Source organism: Pan troglodytes, chromosome 9, assembly GCF_028858775.2.
Source record: "Pan troglodytes isolate AG18354 chromosome 9, NHGRI_mPanTro3-v2.0_pri, whole genome shotgun sequence".
Classification (NCBI taxonomy): Eukaryota; Metazoa; Chordata; class Mammalia; order Primates; family Hominidae; genus Pan; species Pan troglodytes.
In genome coordinates this window covers 73640449-73658589 of record NC_072407.2, presented here as the reverse complement: position 1 = coordinate 73658589, position 18141 = coordinate 73640449, and the positions used below count along the sequence as shown (strand labels likewise).

General features: G+C 42.3%; 1 pseudogene; it reads left to right on the top strand.

The window, feature by feature from the left end:
* Window positions 1-17426: 17426 nt before the first annotated feature.
* Window positions 17427-17795, top strand: LOC129141135 (small ribosomal subunit protein eS24-like; annotated as a pseudogene).
* Window positions 17796-18141: the final 346 nt, after the last annotated feature.

Here is an 18141-nt window from a genome sequence, read left to right as displayed (position 1 = left end):
CAAATGGTAGATGTACTTTTAGTTCTTTAAGGAATCTCCATACTGCTTTCCATAGTGGTGGTAGTAGCTTACATTCCCACCATCAGTGTTAAAGCGTTGTCTTTCACCACGTCCATGCCAACATCAATTTTTGCTTTGTTTTTGTTTTGTTTTGTTTTGTTTTTGAGATGGAGTCTCGCTCTGTTGCCCAGGCTGGAGTACAGTGGTATCATATCAGCTCACTGCAACCTCTGCCTCCCGGGTCCAAGCAATTCTGCCTCAGCCTCCTGAGTAGCTGGGATTACAGGCAAACGCCACCATGCCCAGCTAATTTTTGTATTTTCAGTAGAGACTGGGTTTCACCATGTTGGTCAGGCTGGTCTCACACTACTGATCTCGTGATCCTCCCACCTTGGCCTCCCAAAGTGCTGGGATTACAGGCATGAGCCACTGCGCCCGGCCCTCTTTTTGTTTATTTTACACGTGGTATTGCATTTTGGTTTTCATTTGCATTTCCCTGGTAATTAGTGATGTTGAACATTTTTTCATATGTTTGTTGGCCATTTGTATATCTTCTTTTGAGAATTGTCTATTCATGTCCTTGGCACACTTTTTGATGGGATTATTTTTTTCTTGCTGAGTAGAGTTCCCTGTAGATTCTGGACATTAGTCCTTTGTCAGATGCAGTTTGTGAAAATTTTCTCCCACTCTGTGGGTGATCTGCTTACTCTGCTGATTATTTCCTATGCTGTGCAGGAGGCTTTTAGTTTAATTAAGTCCCAGCTATTTATCTTTGTTTCTGTTGCATTTGCTTTTGGGTTCTTGGTCATGAACTGTTTGCCTAAGCCAATGTGTAGAAGCATTTTCCAATGTTATCTTCTAGAATTTTTATGGTTTCAGACCTTAGATTTAAGTCTTTGATCCATCTTGTGTTGATTTTTGTATAAGGTGAGAGATAAGGATCCAGTTTCATTCTTTTACATGTGGCTTGCCAATTATCCCAGCACTATTTGTTGTATAGGGTGTACTTTCCCTACTTTGTTTTTGTTTACTTTGTCGAAGATCAGTTGGCTGTTAAGTATGCGGCTTTATTTCTAGGTTCTCTACTCTGTCCCATCGGTCATGTGCCTAGTTTTATACCAGCACCATGCTGTTTTGGTGACTATAGCCTGGTAATACAGTTTGAAGTTGGGTAAAGTGATGCCTCTAGATTGGTTCTTTTTGCTTAGTTTTGCTTTGGCTATGCAGACTCTTTTTTAGTTCCAAATGAATTTTGGCATTGTTTTTTCTAGTTCTATAAAGAATGATGATGGTACATTGATAGGAATTGCATTGAATTTGTAGACTGCTTTTGGCAGTATGGTCATTTTCACAATATTGAATCTACCCATCCATGAGCATGGAATGTGTTTCCATTTGTTTTTGTCATCTATGATTTCTTTCAACAGTGTTTTGTAGTTTCCCTTGTAGGGGTCTTTCACCTCCTTGGTTAGGTATATTCCTAAGTATTTTATTTTCACAGCTATTATAAAAGGGTTTGATTTGATTCTCAGTCTGGTAGATGTTGGTGTATAGCACTGCTACTGATTTGTGTACATAGATTTTGTATCCTGATAAATGGATTTATTGTATATTTCTAAATAGCAATAAGATTTGAAATATTCCCAGCACAAAGAAATGATCAATGTTTGAGGTGATTAATATCCTAAAGACCCTGATTTGATCATTACACATTGCATGCATGTACCAGAATCTCACATGGACCCCATAAATGTGTACAATTATTCTCTATCAAAAACATTTTTTTAAGAAACATGCAGGAATACACTGTACCTCTTCCTTGCTGTCTCTGGATATTGTCACATGAGGACTTGACATGCGGATTGTGGCAGCCTCTGTGACCAAGAGCAGAAGACAATAGCAGCATAGAAACCTCAAATGAAAAACCTAACATCTCAAGCTACTAATTTAGCCAACCTTGGCATCAGCTATCTCTGGTCTTAGTACATGAGGTGATAAGCCCCCACTGTTCAAGTTGGGTGGCCATCAATTGCTGCAGAATAGAAGTTAATGAGGCTTCCTCCTCTTGGATCCCCTACTAGACCCTGACATGCCCATTCAGTCACATGCAGAAAGGGAATCAGAGGGTAAGGAGACCTGGCTGGCAGTGCCAGACACAGATCTTACCTGTCCTGCTTAGAACACTCAAAGCTCAATTGGTTAAACAAAAAAAGGAAAAAGACAGTAAGGAGTATATCACTCCCCAGATGCAACTTAATCTAACACTCTATACTTTAAATTTTCTAAACATACATAGAAATCAGACCACTACTTCTGCAGAACATTTTACTGGTAAAAAGAACAGCCCACATGAGGGAAAACTGATTTGGTAGAAAGACAACAAAAACAAAACATGGGAAATAGGTAAGGTGATAACATGGGGGAGAGGTATTGCTTGTGTTTCACCAGGAGAAAATCAGCTTCCTGTTTGGATACCCATTAGACATTTGAAGTTGTACAATGAACCCATCAGAGATGCAAATGAAAGTGCCTCCGCAGAGACAGAAAACCCGCAATCGAGCATCATCGACTCGCAGGGTGAACAAAATGGTGATATCAGAAGAACAGATGAAGTTGCCATCCACCAAGAAAATGACACACGTGGAGAGCCAGGGAGAGGAAGAGAAAGAAAAAGAGACAGAGATCAGAGACAGACACAGAAAGTGAGACTGGGGAGAGAGATAGTATAAAAGAGAGAGAGAGAGAGAGACTGTAAGAGAAGGGAGACAAAGAGATAAAAGGTGCGAGTGAACAGGTGAGGAGAAATACCGAAAACTATGAGAAACAGCAACTAAGACACAAAGGAGGTGGGAGACTGCCTGGGTGCCACAGCACCCACACCGTCCTCTTGCTCCCTGTCACCTGGGTTAAAACCACTGGAAATTCCACTGTTGCAAATTTTGTATTAATCCTTGTATGTCTGTCCTTTCTATTGTTAGTCTACAGGTGTATCCAGCAGCTCCAGAGAGACAGCGACCAGCGAGAAGGGGCCATAATGATGGTGGCGGTTTTGTCAAAAAGAAAAGGGGGATATGCAGGGAAAAGAAAGAGAGCAGACTGTTACTGTGTCTACATAGAAAACGAAGACATAAGAGACTCCATTTTGAAAAAGGCCTGTACTTTAAACAATTGCTTTGCTGAGATGTTAATCTGTAGCTTTACCCCAGCCAGTTTGACCCAACCACTTTGACCCAACTTGGAGCTCACAAAAACATGTGTTGTATGAAATCAAGGTTTAAGGGATGTAGGGCTGTGCAGGACGTGCCTTGTTAACAAAATATTTGCAAGCAGTATACTTGGTAAAAGTCATCGCCATTCTCTAGTCTCAATAAACCAGGGGCACAATGCACTGCGGACAGCTGCAAGGACCTCTGCCCTTGAATGCTGGGTATTGTCCAGGGTTTCTCCCCATGTGATAGTCTGAAATATGGCCTCATGGGATGAGAAAGACCTGACGGTCCCCCAGCCTGACACCCGTAAAGGGTCTGTGCTGAGGTGGATTATTCAAAGAGGAAAGCCTCTTGCAGTTGAGAGAGAGGAAGGCCACTGTCTCCTGCCTGTCCCTGGGAACTGAATGTCTTGGTATAAAACCCGATTGTACATTTGTTCAATTCTGAGATGGCAGAAGAACCGCCCTATGGTGGGAGGCGAGACATGTTTACAGCAATGCTCCCTTGTTATTCTTTACTCCACTGAGATGTTTGGGTGGAGAGAAACATAAATCTGGCTTACGTGCATGTCCAGTGATAGTACCTTCCCTTAAACTTCATTATGACATAGATTCTATTGCTCACATGTTTGTTGCTGACCTTTTCCTTATTATCACCCTGCCCTCCTACTACATTCCTTTTTGCTGAAATAATGAAGATAATAATCAATAAAAACTGAGGGAACTCAGAGACCGGTGCCAGGGCAGGTCCTTGGTATGCTATGCGCCGGTCCCCTGGGCCCACTGTTGTTTCGCTATACTTTGTCTCTGTGTCTTATTTCTTTTCTGTCTCTCATCCCACCTGGCTAGAAATACCCACAGGTGTGGAGCAGCAGGCCACCCCTTCATTATGAGATTACAGGCATGAATAACCCCACCTGGCCACCTAACTCACACTTGAGAGGCCAGAAGTGATTTTGGAACTTTCTTCCTCTGTGGGTTAAAAAGGGAAAATTAGGGAGAACACAAGTCATGAGAGATGCAGCGATGGATATGTCTATATGGAGCTTCTGTCTGCATCCAGTAGAAAATGCATCTCTAGGCACCAGGTTTAAGAGCGAAAACCTGGAGTCTTGTCTGTTAGCATTCTCCTTCCCCACAAACCTGAGAGGGAATACATTTTGCTCCAGCACACCCGGACGTAGGAAATGTCACATTCCCATTTCTGTAACTTCAGTTAAATCTGCTCGGAGTCCCTGGATGCCTGGCAGGTGGAGAATTCAATCTTGTCATTACCAGCATTCCTTTCCCTTCTCCATGGGCTTATGTAAGAATTCTGGGCTTACACACTCTTGGAAAGCCAGGTAGGAACTACATCCCCCGAACTCTCCATTCTTCCAGCTGCTCATGATCCATCAGCCTTTTTTGGGCCATCTGCTATAACAAGACCCTCCTCACAGCATCATTCCACTGACCCACAGGCTCAGCCCCAGGGACCCTCACTAGAACAGGTCTCCACTATGCATAGGAACTCACAAAAACCTTCTCTTAATCTTGGCCTCCTCTGATATCCAGCCACTCCCCCGCTTCTCACCTTAAACACAGATGGCATCTCCTTCCCATCGTTCCAAACCTTGGGGATTGTCCAGCTAAATTCTCTTCAGACACCAAAGCTTCACCCGCCCTCTTCAGGGAGGTGATGCAAGGGCATCTGAGATCTTTGGAAGCCCAATTCTGGCCTCTCTTTGGGGTGGGCTGAGAGTGGGAACTAGACTCTCTTTTCCAAGTGCCAAGTTTATCTTGTTCATCATTATATTATCTCCAATGCCTGGCACATAGTAGGCATTACAGACTGACACATAGTAGCTGCTATTAGTGTCTGTATAATGGGACTCTTGAGGTTGAAGCTATTAGCAGAAACCTGCCAAGCAAAAGGATGGAAAACCGACAACCAAAAAAAAAAATAAAATAAAAAAAAAAATAAAATTAAAAAAAATGAAAACAATCGTGGCTTTGAGCTCTAAACACACAAGGCACCAGCCCAAGTTTGGGCAATTTTAATACAACAGCCATTTTGCCTCCAAACAAACTGGCACTGGAAACCTCCTTCTGCCTTTTAAAGAGAACCAGTTTCTCTTTCTCTAAGTGGGCAGCATTTGTCCCCGCTGGCAGTACCCAGCCCACTGCCACCAGCAAAGGACTGCAGCCAGGAGCCAAGAGCTTGATAGTATAAAGAATAGATTTTATAGGGAAAAACGAAGTAACATCCACATAAATCTGGAACTATCACCACTTTCCAGCGGCCGAATCCCATTTGTGGAGTCTCTTGCGTGTCAAGCACCTTGCAGTCAGCTCAACTACACACTTTTGGGATTCGTTGCAGAGAAGAGTGAAGGTTATCTGCAAAATAAAGGAACCAGGGCTCAGAATTCCCAGAGCAATCCATGACAGAGGAGGTGAGTAGAAAATGGAAGGGTGAAGTCAAAGGAGAGAAGTCAATGAGTTGGCCAACACCAAGCAAGGATCATGAGACCCTCTCCATGGCCCCACATCTCAGATGAAGTCAACAAAACCCATCAATGTTTGGTGTAATTGTTGTATGCTCCTGGAAATGAAAGCAGGGGCCACATTTCAAGTCAGTAGGGTCAGGGGTAGAGGCAGCGGTCATGGACAGGATGGGATGATTCTGAGACATTGAATCCCTACACTGATCTCAGTAGAAATTTCAGGTAGGGTTTCAGCATTCGTGGACCAAGGACTCTGCGGGCCTGAGAGCAACAGCCTTGGTGCATGTCCCAGCTCCATCAACCCCAACTGTGGCTTTGAACAAGTTACTTATTTTTTTAACTAACGTTATTTTAATTGACAAATCATAATTGTACACATTTATGTGATGTTTTGATATGTGTATACAATGTGGAATGATTAGATCAAACTAATTAACATGTCCATCCCCTAATTTACTGACAATTTTTATGATGAGACATTTGAAATGTACACAGTTAGTTATTTTGAAAGATACATTATTATTGACTGTAGTCACGCTGCTGTGCTATAGATTTCAAAGCATATAATCCAGCAACCCAACTTCTGGGTATAGACCAAGAAAAAAATTGAAGTCAATATGTCGAAGGGATCTCTACATTCCTATGTTCACTGCAGCACTATTCATGATACCCAAGATATAGAATCAACCTAAGTGTCCATCAGTGGATGAAAGGATAAAGAAAATGTACTATATACACACAACGGAATACTATTAACCCTTAAAAAAGGAAGAAATCCTGTCATTTTCAACAACATAGATGAACTTGAAAGACATTTGTGTTAAGTGAAATATGCCAGGCACAGAAAGACAAATACTGCATGATTTTACTTAGATGTGGAATCTAAAGAGGTTGAACTCACAGAAATAGAGAGTAGGACAGTGGTTATCAGGGGCTGGGGTGGAGGAAAGGTAGGGGATAGGAGACACTGGTCAAAGGGTACAAAGTTTCCAATAGGAAGAATAAGTTTTGAACAAGCTAAACTCCTCTGAAAACTCAGTTCCTCATCTGTAGAGCAGGGACACATCATTAACCTTCTAAGGATGTTGCTGTGAGAGTAAGAGATGATGTTCAGCACAATACCTAATGCACAGTCAGGTCTCCTTAAGCTTGAACCTGCATCGCCATGACCTCTACATCTCAGGAAAGAAAGGCTCACAGCCAGTTTCTCAGTTCCCAGTGAAAAGTGGATCCCAGACCAGGCTGAACAGCAGGATCCCTAGGGGATACCCCACCCTACTGAGTTAGAATCACCAGAGGTAGAGCCTGGGTATGTATGTATGTGTGTGCGTGCGTGTGTGTGTATCTGTGTATGTATGTATGTATGTATGTATGTATGTATGTATGTATGTATAAGAGACAGGGTCTTGCTCTGCAGTCCAGGCTGGAGTGCAGTGTCACAATCATAGTTCACTGTAGCCTCAAATTACTCCTGGCCTCAAGCTATCCTCCCACCTCAGCCTTCAGAGTAGCTGAGACTACAGGCGCATGCCACCAAGCCCAGATACTTTTTTTTCTTCTTTCTTTTTGGAGAGAGTCTCACTCTGTTGCCCAGACTGGAGTGCAATGTTGCAATCTTGGCTCACTGCAACCTCTGTCTCCCAGGTTCAAGTGATTCTCATGCCTCAGCCTCCTGAGTAGCTAGGATTACAGGCATGCACCACCACACCAGGCTAATTTTGCTTTTTTCATTGTTTTTCTTGTTTGTTTTTCACAAATAGGACTTCTTATTTGCCACTGTTTTAAGTCTGAACTTTAAAAAGATTCTTGGACTGATGGTTCATATCCATCAGCTCATTCAACTTTAGCATGTGTCTCATGCCTAGTGGGTTTTCCAGAACTACTACCGTCACCACGAAGCTCCATGCCTTCCAAACCCAGGGTTCTCCAGCATTTTTACTTTTCTAATGAAGATATCGTGGAGAGGATAAATTGGCCAGCCTTTTCTACATCTTTTCCAATGTTGTCTGGAATCAATTTATTAACCACTTCTTTCAAGTCATTTGTCTGCACCTCTCAGGTCATGATTTCCATCATCTTCTTCTGGATTTGGCAGACTGTTGGTGCTGAGCATAAGAGGTCTTCAGTATCTGATTGTTGTGTTTTTTAGTAAAACCAACACAAAACAGATGAAAGAAGTAACCATCGGTAGTCTTGACATCAACATGAGCTTCAATCATTGTTGAACATTTTTCAAACATGGAATATATTTTGTCACAGGTAAGACCCATGCCATAGAAGTTAGTCAGGCAGTTTTTGTCCTGAACATCTTCAGTAATCAGCTTGAATTTTCTAAATGCAACTTCATCATTCTGCATATCAGCAAGACTCACTTCAAACACAAGACCCTTGAGACCATCAGATGCAATTTGGGTTCTTGAGTCCTGGTGACCAAGTCTTTCCAATATTTCTTATATTGAACATAGCAGGTGCTTTCACATCATACTGATCTTTCTTAGAGAATGGACCAACTACTGTCTTCTTAACTCCCTTTTTGCCACCTTTCATAAGGCACTTGTTCTTAACAACCGCCATGGTGCTGCTCAGAGTACCAAAAGGCTAAATTTTATATTTTTGGTAGAGACAGGGTTTCACCATGTTGGCCAAGCTGGTCTTGAACTCCTGATGTCAGGTGATCTGCCCGCCTCAGCCTCCCAAAGTGCTGGGATTACAGGTGTGAGCCACTGCACCCAGTTGATATTTATTTTTTCTTTTTTTGTAGAGACAGGGTCTTGCCATGTTGCCAAGGCTGGCCTGGAAATCCTGGCCTCAAGCAATCCTCCCACTGCAGCCTCCCAAAGCACTGGGATTTCAGGTGTGAGCCACCATGCCCAGCCTGGAATCTATTTTTAAAGCCAATCAAGTGTTAAATAAAATTGCAATTTGGGCTGTTTTTTCTTTGCATGTTTTACATTTCAATGGTTTTTAATATATTCAGAGATATACACAAATATTACCAGTCAATTTTAGAACATTTCATGACCTCAAAAAGAAACCTCATACACTTTAGCTAACACCCCCATCCTCCCATGCCCCTACCAGCCCTAAGTAACCACTAATCGACTCCTATTTCTATAGATTTCCATCTGAATGAAATCATGTAGAATGTGATCCTTCATCTGTTTTGAAGTTTCATCCACATTCTAACGTATGTAGTTTCCTCCTTTTTGTGACCAAATAATATTCCACCATGTGGGTAGACAACAATTGGTGTATCTCTTCATCTGGTGATGGGCATTTGGATTAATTCCCTCTTTGGGTTATTAGGAGTGATGTTACTGTAATTATTCCTGTACAAATTTTTGTGTGGACCTATGCTTTCATTTTTGAATATGAAAATATGGCACATCTCCAAGGAAGACATACAAGTGGCCAATAAGCACATGAAAAGATGCTAAATGAAATTCATCATCAGGGAAACAGAAATCAAAACCACAATGCGATACCACGTCATACCCATAAGCATGGCTAGAATCAAAGGTAGAGAAAATTGGCCTGGTGCTGTGCTAATGCCTGTAATCCCAGCACTTTGGGAGACCGAGGCAGGCGGATCACCTGAGGCCAGGAGTTTGAGACCAGCCGGGCCAACATGGTGAAAGCCTGTCTGTGCTAATAAAATACAAAAATTAGCCAGGCATGGTGGCAGGTGCCTATAATCCCAGCTACTCAGGAGGCTGAGGCAGGAGAGTAACTTGAATCTGGGAGGCAGAGGTTGCAGTGAGCTGAGATTGTGCCACTGCACTCCAGCCTGGGTGACAGAGCAAGACTTTGTCTCAAAAAAAAAAAAAAATACAGAAAATAACAAGTGTTGGTGAGGATGCAGAGAAACTAGAACCTTCATACACTGCTGGTAGGAATTAAAATGGTGTAGCCACTGTGAGAAACACTTTAACAACTTCCCAAACAATTCTACATAGTTACCAAATGACCCAGCAATTGTACTCCTATGTATAGGCCCAACTTGGGCTCTTTTAATCTATGGAAAAAGAACTGTGGGTACTTGGCAAGAACAAAGAGGGAGAGAGGCAGAAATGGTGCTATGAGGGCACATTGATTGGTCTCTAGTACACAGGGCTCCTACTGCAAATGGTCTCTAAATGACTTCATCAGTTGCTCATTAAAAAAAAATCACCCTCTGCTCCAATCGTGGAGGAAGAAGTATGGATTGGACCTGGTGAGCCACGGTAAGACTGACTGCTAAACTGTATGAATGATGAGCGGATTTGCACGTATAATCTTGACTGTACTAGATTTTTTATTTTATCCACTGTCTTTGAAAACCTAACTCTTGACTAACAGCTGACTTTCCTGTACTTGTTGTTGGCTTTAAGTAAATTTCCAATTCCACATAATCCAAAGATGATATGCTGAGAAATCTCTCAAAGGAAAAACGCTAAGAATACAGGCACAGTTATATCGCAAGTTTTGCAGAATTAACACAAATTGCACTTGTAGTTACGAAGCACAAAACATTTTCATGGGTAAAGAAAAATGTGTTCTTCATTCTAGTAGATGCTGCCGGATGAGGCCGATCAAGGTGCTTGCCCAGCCAGACCTTGGGCTCTTACCAAATTTGTGTTAGAGTCAACTCTGATGGAGTCTGTATCCCAGTCATTTTTTTTTTTTTGACATGAAATCTCGCTCTGTCTCCCAGGCTGGAATGCAGCAGTGTGATCTCAGCTCACTGCAACATCTGCCTCCTGGGTTCAAGCAATTCTCCTGCCTCAGCTTCCCAAGTAGCTGGGACTACATGTGCATGCCACCATGCCTGGCTAAGTTTTGTATTTTTAGTAGAGACGTTTCATCATGTTGGCCAGGCTGTGCTCAAACTCCTCCCCTCAAGTGATCCGCCTGCCTTGGCCTCCCAAAGTGCTGAGATTACAGGCATGAGCCACCATGCCAGACCTCAGTCATCTTTTTATCCTCCACACCTGGCCAGTTCTAGACACACTGTGGTTCCATACAAGTTTGTTGAATAAATAGGAGACAGATAGAAAGTGGGAACTCTGGAAGTAGAGAAGATTCCAGAAATTGTGCATATTTCCCAGAGACTGTGGCCAAATTACTCAGTCCTGTCAGAGTTTCCCTATCTCAACTCAAACCTTACATGTGGGCCCAGGCGCAGTGGCTCACACTTGTAATCCCAACACTATAGGAGGCTGAGGTGGGCAGATCACTTGAGGCCAGGGGTTTGAGACCAGCCTGGCCAACATGGTGAAACCCTGTCTCTACTAAAAATACAAAAATTAGCCAGGCATGGTGGTGTGCACCTGTAGTCCCAGCTACTCGGGGGGCTGAGGCACAAGCATTGCTTGAACCCAGGAGGTGGAGGTTGCAGTGAGTCACAATTATGCAACTGTACTCTAGTCTGGGCAATAAAGCAAGACTGTCTCAAAAGAAAACAAAAAACCCTTATGTGTGGGCCTTGTTACAGAATTAATGTTTATATGGACAATATGTACATGGGTGTATGTTAAGAGCATGAGTCATCCACAAGATTTTAGCAAAGTCCATTTAGAAAGCTCAATGCTTTGGGCTTCCACTTGCTTTGCTGCCTCTGTCCTCAGAAGGAGGCTTCATCCTTCCATGTAACCAGCAAATCCTTTATGCAGAGATGTACACAACACACTCCTCTCCTTGGCTATGACACCTTGAAAGGCTCCTCTTGGTGGCGCCTGGTGCTCATTTCAGAGTAGTTCAAATTAGGGTGATCAGCTTTCATGACAATCACTCTGCAAATCACTCCTATTATGACCAATTTTTCTAAATGCTTTATTGAATTACTAAAGAAATGTGCACATAGAAGAGGTCAACACAGTACTTTTCTTACAAACTGAACATACTGGCCAGGTGCAGTGGCTCATGCCTGTCATCCCAGCACTTTAGGAGGCTGAGGTGAGCAGATTGCTAGAGCCCAGGAGCTCGAGACCAGCCTGGGCAACATAGTGAGACCACCCCCCCTACAAAAAATAAATAAATACAAAAATTAGGCAGCAGTGGTGGCACATGCTTGTAGTTCCAGCTACTCAAGAGGGCTGAGGTGGGAGGACTGCTTGAGCCCAGGAGGCAGAGGCTGCAGTGAGCCATGACGGTGCCACTGTGCTCCAGCCTGGGTGACAGAGAAAGATCCTGCCTCAAAAAAAAAAAAAAAAAAAAAAAAAAAAAATCTCCATATTACCGACAACCACTTCAAGAAACAAAATATTACAGCCCCTTCCAGGATATTCCTGGGATCTCTTCCATGTCTACAAACCCCTGACTACAAACAGCCTCCACCTATTTCACCTGACATTGTACTTTATGAAAGCAGCAGTTCTCTGATGGGGGCTATTCTGCCCCCTGGGGACATTAGGCAATATCTGGAGACACTGAGGGTTGTCTCTACTTGGGGGGAGTTGTGTTACTGCATCCAGTGAGTCCAGGGATCCAGGGATGCCGCTCAACATCCTAAAATGCACAGGGAACCCCCACACATACAACAGAGAAATTGCTGAGCCGAAATGTCAGCAGCGTGACATACCTGACATACACAGAATCACACAGTATCTGCTCTTTCGTGCTCAGGATCTCTTTCATTCTAATCATTTCATAGGAAACAGAAATGTAATTTGGAGGCAGGTAGAGTCCAAAACAAAGAAAATCCAGAGTTTTTTTTTTTTTTTAATCAGCCTGGTGCCTTTAGAGCTAGGATTTGGTTTCCATTCTTTCTGTCTCATTTTCAAGTGATTTTTCTTCAAATGGCATCTGCTGGGCTCAAGACCTGGAGATCCCCACAAAGCTGAGATTCACATGGGAATTTTGTACACACCCACACAGGTATACACTGCCATTTACATGCAGATATCCACCCACAGATACACACATCCGGAGACCAAGACAGAAAGTAAACTCCACCATAAAAGCACAGTCCCCCAAACAGGAGAAATGCACCATTCACTCCAGGGAGGTACCTATTGGTTTAATTCAGCCTCTGATAGGCTGTTGCCTAGCCCAGCTCTGAAAGTCTTCCCCTCTAGGAAAGAGAGATGGATTTTTTCTTTACTCAAGAATATAGATCTAAAAAAAACAAACACTTCTGCATCTCAAAGCAGGCTCTACCTCCTGAGCTACACATATTGATCAGCATTTGATTGTCAATTTTCTTTTATTTGAACTGGAGAAAAATATAATCTAATTATGTTCTTACTGACAGTTGGGAATCAGTCACACTAAATCCAATTCTCTGGGTTCTCATGATTAAGGTGTTTAAATTGGGGGACAACAAAGCAAAAGCATTGGTCGTGTTTTAATATAATTAGTACAGGATATATCTAAGGGATTCAAGTATCACTGTAGCAAGGAGCTCATTCTGCAGTAAAAGGGGGATTCTGCCATTTGGATTGAGTTAGGGTGGTTCATGGATGCACCGTTTTATCAATGTCTCCTCAAGAGTCCGTGGAATGTGGAAGGGGAAAGATTGAAATAGTCCAAGTCTTGGCTAAGCTTCTATCAAGGGGTGTTAGGAGCTGATAAAATAACCTGGTCTTTACAGAGATCCCACACTGTAGGTCTCTAAGCTACAGATTCTCAGATTTTTCTATTTTATAAACCAGTAAAAATATATTTTTTTAATTTGAGAACCAACCTAAGGTTGCTATTTTTTTTTTTTTTTGGTAAGAAGGAACTTTTTTAAACTACCAGTTTTATACAAACACACACACAAACACAGACACACACATACACACAGAAATTCCACCATGATTGGTCAGAATAGGTTAGGTTTTGCTGCAATAACAAACAACTCCTAAATCTTTGTAACTTCAAACATCAGAAGTTGATTTTCTCACTCATGCTACATCTGCAGGGAGGTGTGGGGTGCTCTGTTTTCCATCAAACTTGCCCTAAGACTAAGGCTAATGGGGGTTGCATTACCTCGAGTATCACCAAGCATGGAACAGAGGGAGAAGAATGCTAGAGAGCCCTGTACTAAGAATTAAATGCTCCAGGCTAGAAGTCTCACACTGCACCTCTACCCCCTGCCAGTTGGCCAGTACTTGCCACATCCCCTCCCCCACCACAGGGCAATGCATGAAGACAGGAGAATTGGATACATTACAAATTTCTACCCCATGGCATTTCATAAAAGAGAAAAAATGCAAATACAAAAATGTTTTAATAGAATAGAATATATACATTTTTAGAATAAAGAACAATCCTCCAAAAAGGACAGCTGGTGGTCTCCCACCAATGGGCACATTTCTGTGACATCTTCTCTGTTTTTCCATTTTATCCGTGACCTATGAATATTTTATACAGATGGTCCAAAGAACACCATGTGGGGGCCACTGCTCTAATCAGGTGATGAAAATGGCCCCAAGAACAGAGCACAGTCTCTTTAGCAAAGACCCAGCAGGGCCAGGGTGACCATGTTCTCACCATCAATGTACAGACATCCACCTGCAGCATCCTCACATCCCAACATCAAACAGTGGCTCTTTATAGCTTGATTCTAATGCCCCTTGATCTTCATCATCACTGTAAAGCTCTCTGGCCCCAAGATCTAACATTGCCACTCTAGCTACATCCTGCAACTGTTCACCTCTCCTGCCTCCTCATCCCTCTAAACTTCTCTTCACAACCTCATGTTTCCTTCTTGCTTTACCTTCCTGCTCAGCCTGGACCTTACAGTCACCTTCTTCTTGTAATGTGCTTCTGAACTCGTTCTTCCCTGCCTTCAACCACACCCACCTGGAAAATCTCCATATCCCATTGATGACTTGCCTCGCAACTGCCCAAGGGCTGCTGAATGATACTGGAAAGAATCACAACATGGATCTGGTAGTTCCACTAAATAATCTCACCATCCAACTCTAGGATAGACTTCACTTCTGTTCAGCAATATCTTTAAGCATCACAAATAAATTCCAAACCATATTTGCTAGAACAGCTGATTTTAAACCTCTTCCATATCTCAAAGCCCCCCAAACCTAGGGGTTTCAGAGCCCAGAGTTGAGTTCTCTCAACTCACTTCCATCTCACCCCTAGATCACTGTATCTTGACCCTCTTCCTCTGCCTTTCCCATCTTATAAGGAGAAGCATCCTTCTCCTTTCCCAAGCTACCTTCTCCACTTGTGCCTCCTTTGAGACCTCCCTTTATCACCCGTTCCCTTGGAACTCCCATGACTCACCACCTTCACTTGTCATTTCACTCATAAATATTTTGCACCATGTATGTGCCAGGCGTTTAACATATAATCATGCTTAAGTCTCCACATGCTAACAAGAAAAATCTTGATTATCCCTGCTATGCCCTCAAGTCATTACCCTCCCTGCTCCTTTCCTGTGTTCCCAAACTTTGTTGATCTTCATCAATCCCTCTGATGCAGATGGCTCCGAAGTTTGCACCTATTAGGTTGGTGCAAAAGTAATTACGGATTTTCCCATTAAAAGTAATGGCAAAAATAGCAATTATTTTTGTACCAGCCTAGTATCTTTTCTCCTTCCACCAAACTTTGTCCTTGAGCCATCTCATCACCTATAACTACCTCCTCCATGCAGTTGATTCCCAGATCTGTATTATTCTACTGAAAGTCCATTCCCCAACTTTCTCAGCTAGAATAACAGAAGCCCAATTAGAATTCATGATACCAGTTTCCCACCACCACAACCACCACCACCGTCGCCCTGCCATTGTTAGCAAAACTATCTCTTGAGTGGAGCTCAAAGATTTGTAATCGCCCACTCCCCAGAAAGATAACTTCAGACTCAGCCTAGAAGTAAAGATCCTCCAGATATGGCCTCAACTACCCTCCAACCCATGTCCCCAGTGCATACCTTTGATGCCCCCTTCAGTGGAGTTAAAATGGAGTGAGCGTTTTTCTTTTCACACACTCCTGGTGTTCTTCCACAAATACAATTTTCACCTCTTGAATATTTTCAAGGATTCTCCATGCTACACACAGTGAAATCCAAACTCCCCATCAGGACCCCAGTCTTCCCAAACCCTCTTTGCACTTTTCTGCCTCCATGCTTTTCCTTGGGTCATCCTCTTCTCTAATATAACCTTGTGTATTACTCTAGGTTCTCCAGCGAAAGAGCAGAGAGATAGAGGTAGAGCTATAAACATAGAGAGAGACAGATTGATTTGTTGTAAGGGATGGCTCACATGGTTATGGAGGCTAAGGAGTCCTGGAGTCTGCAGCCAGCAAGCTGGAGACCCAGGACAGCCAATGATGTAGTTCCAACTCGAGTCCACATCTAAAGTCAGGAGAAGATTGATGTCCCAGCTCAAATATAATCAGGTAAAAAGAGCAAATTCTCTGTGACTCTACCTTTTTGTTTTGTTCAGGCCTTCAGTGGATTGGATGAGGCTCACCCATATTGGGGAGGACAATCTGCTTTATTCAGTCCACCAATTAAATGTTATCCTCATCCAGAATACCTCAGAGACACACCCAGAATAATGTGTAGCCAAGTATCTGGGCACCCCACAACCCAGTCAAATTGATACATAATCTTAACCATCATGTCTTGCTTCTACTCTCTCCCCATTACTGCATGGCCAAATCCTTCCCTTATTTCAAGGCTTAGTTCAAATGTTACCTCTTAACTAAGCCTTCCCTGCTAACCCCAAATATTAATAGAATTGGTTTCTCCCTTCTCTGATGTCTCAAAATATGTTGTGTGTTTCTCTTTTACTGTATTTATTACAAACTCCCTTATAAATCAAGACAGTGATTCCCAGACAAATTATCAAGAGTACAAAAGAAGTCTTCTTTGAGTGTGAAATATCTCATGGAATATAGCACATGGCCTCTTCATGAAGAAACTACTCGGAGAGAAGAAGACAAGCTGGAAGAGGCCAGGGAAAGGGGGTTTGTATGAAGCACAATGAGGCTGGGCTCATACAGTGGCTCATACCTGTAATCCTAGCACTTTGGGAGGCCAAGTCCGGCGGATCATGAGGTCAGGAGATCGAGACCATCCTGGCCAACATAGTGAAACTCCGTCTCTACTAAAAATACAAAAAAGTTAGCCAGGCATGGAGGCAGGCACCTGTAGTCCCAGATACTCGGGAGGCTGAGGCAGGAGAATGGTGTGAACCCGGGAGGCAGAGCTCACAGTGAGCCGAGATCGCACCACTGCACTCAAGCCTGGGTGACAGAGCAAGACTCCATCTCAAAAAAAAAAAAAAAAAAAAAAAAAAAAAAAAAAGCACAATGAAATGTCAGTGGATGGGTGCCTATAATTTCTAAGGGAAATAGAGTATAATCCAAGAATTTTATAGCCAGCTAAATTATTGCCCAATCAAAATAGGCAAAAGACACTATCACATGTTCAAGAACTTAAAGAATACAGTATTTCTGAGCTCTTTAAAAAAAAAAGTCTTCATAATAAAATTTAGTCAGCCAAGAAATTAAAAAATAAGCAACTTGTGAATTGAATGACCATGACAAAAGGCTAGTGATGAGAGGTGAATCCATTTAAAAATAGGACTATGATTGCAGAACAGAAAGAAAAGGTGGTCAACCTTAACAACATAAAACAACCTAGAAATAACTAGTTTCCAGAGGTAAAGTGAGGGACTGTAGGAAATAGAAGTGCTAATGCCCTTTATTAAGTCAATTAATCAGGTCTAAAATTGAAACGTGGTTTTAAATATACAACTTCTTGTTTATTTTCCTCCCTAACTACCTGAGGATCAACCACCATGATGAATGACACAGTAACTATCTGGACCAGGAAGTTCATGACCAATCGACCGCTCCAGAGGAAACAAATGGTCACCAACGTCCTTCACCCCAGGAAGGCAACAAAATGTACAAGACCACAATGGGTGTCGTCTTCATATTAATAATTGGACTCAGAACCCATTTTGGTGGTGGTTAAACAATGGGCTTTGGCATGCTATCTGTTTCTTTGAATTATGCAAAGAAAAATGAACTCAAACATAGACTTGCAAGACACGGCTGGCATGAGAAGAAGATGACCTCAAGAAAACAGCAAAAGGAATGCAAGGGCAGAATGAAGTCAAGAGACTGCAAAGGCCAATGTCAGTGCTGGCAAAAAGCAAAAGGAGTAAAGATGTTGCAATGATTTATTTTCAGTGACTGTACAAATTTTTCATGAGATGATCAGTCAACTGTAAAGACTTCTACATATATATAAAACATCTTAATATTTTTCATCATCTTTCATTTCTTAGATGTTCTAGAAACTGATTTCTAGTGAGGAAAAACTACATTTATCTGAGTTGACCAGTTCGTTCAGTTTCACTTCCATTTCTTTTTCTTCTGATAAATTTACACAGCATTCAATTTGCTACTTCTTGTTTTTAAAATCTCATTTTGTGTGATCGGAAGTATCTGTTCATGTCTCTAGCCATCTTTGTGCATAGCAAGAAATGCTGTTCACTTAATATTAAGGAG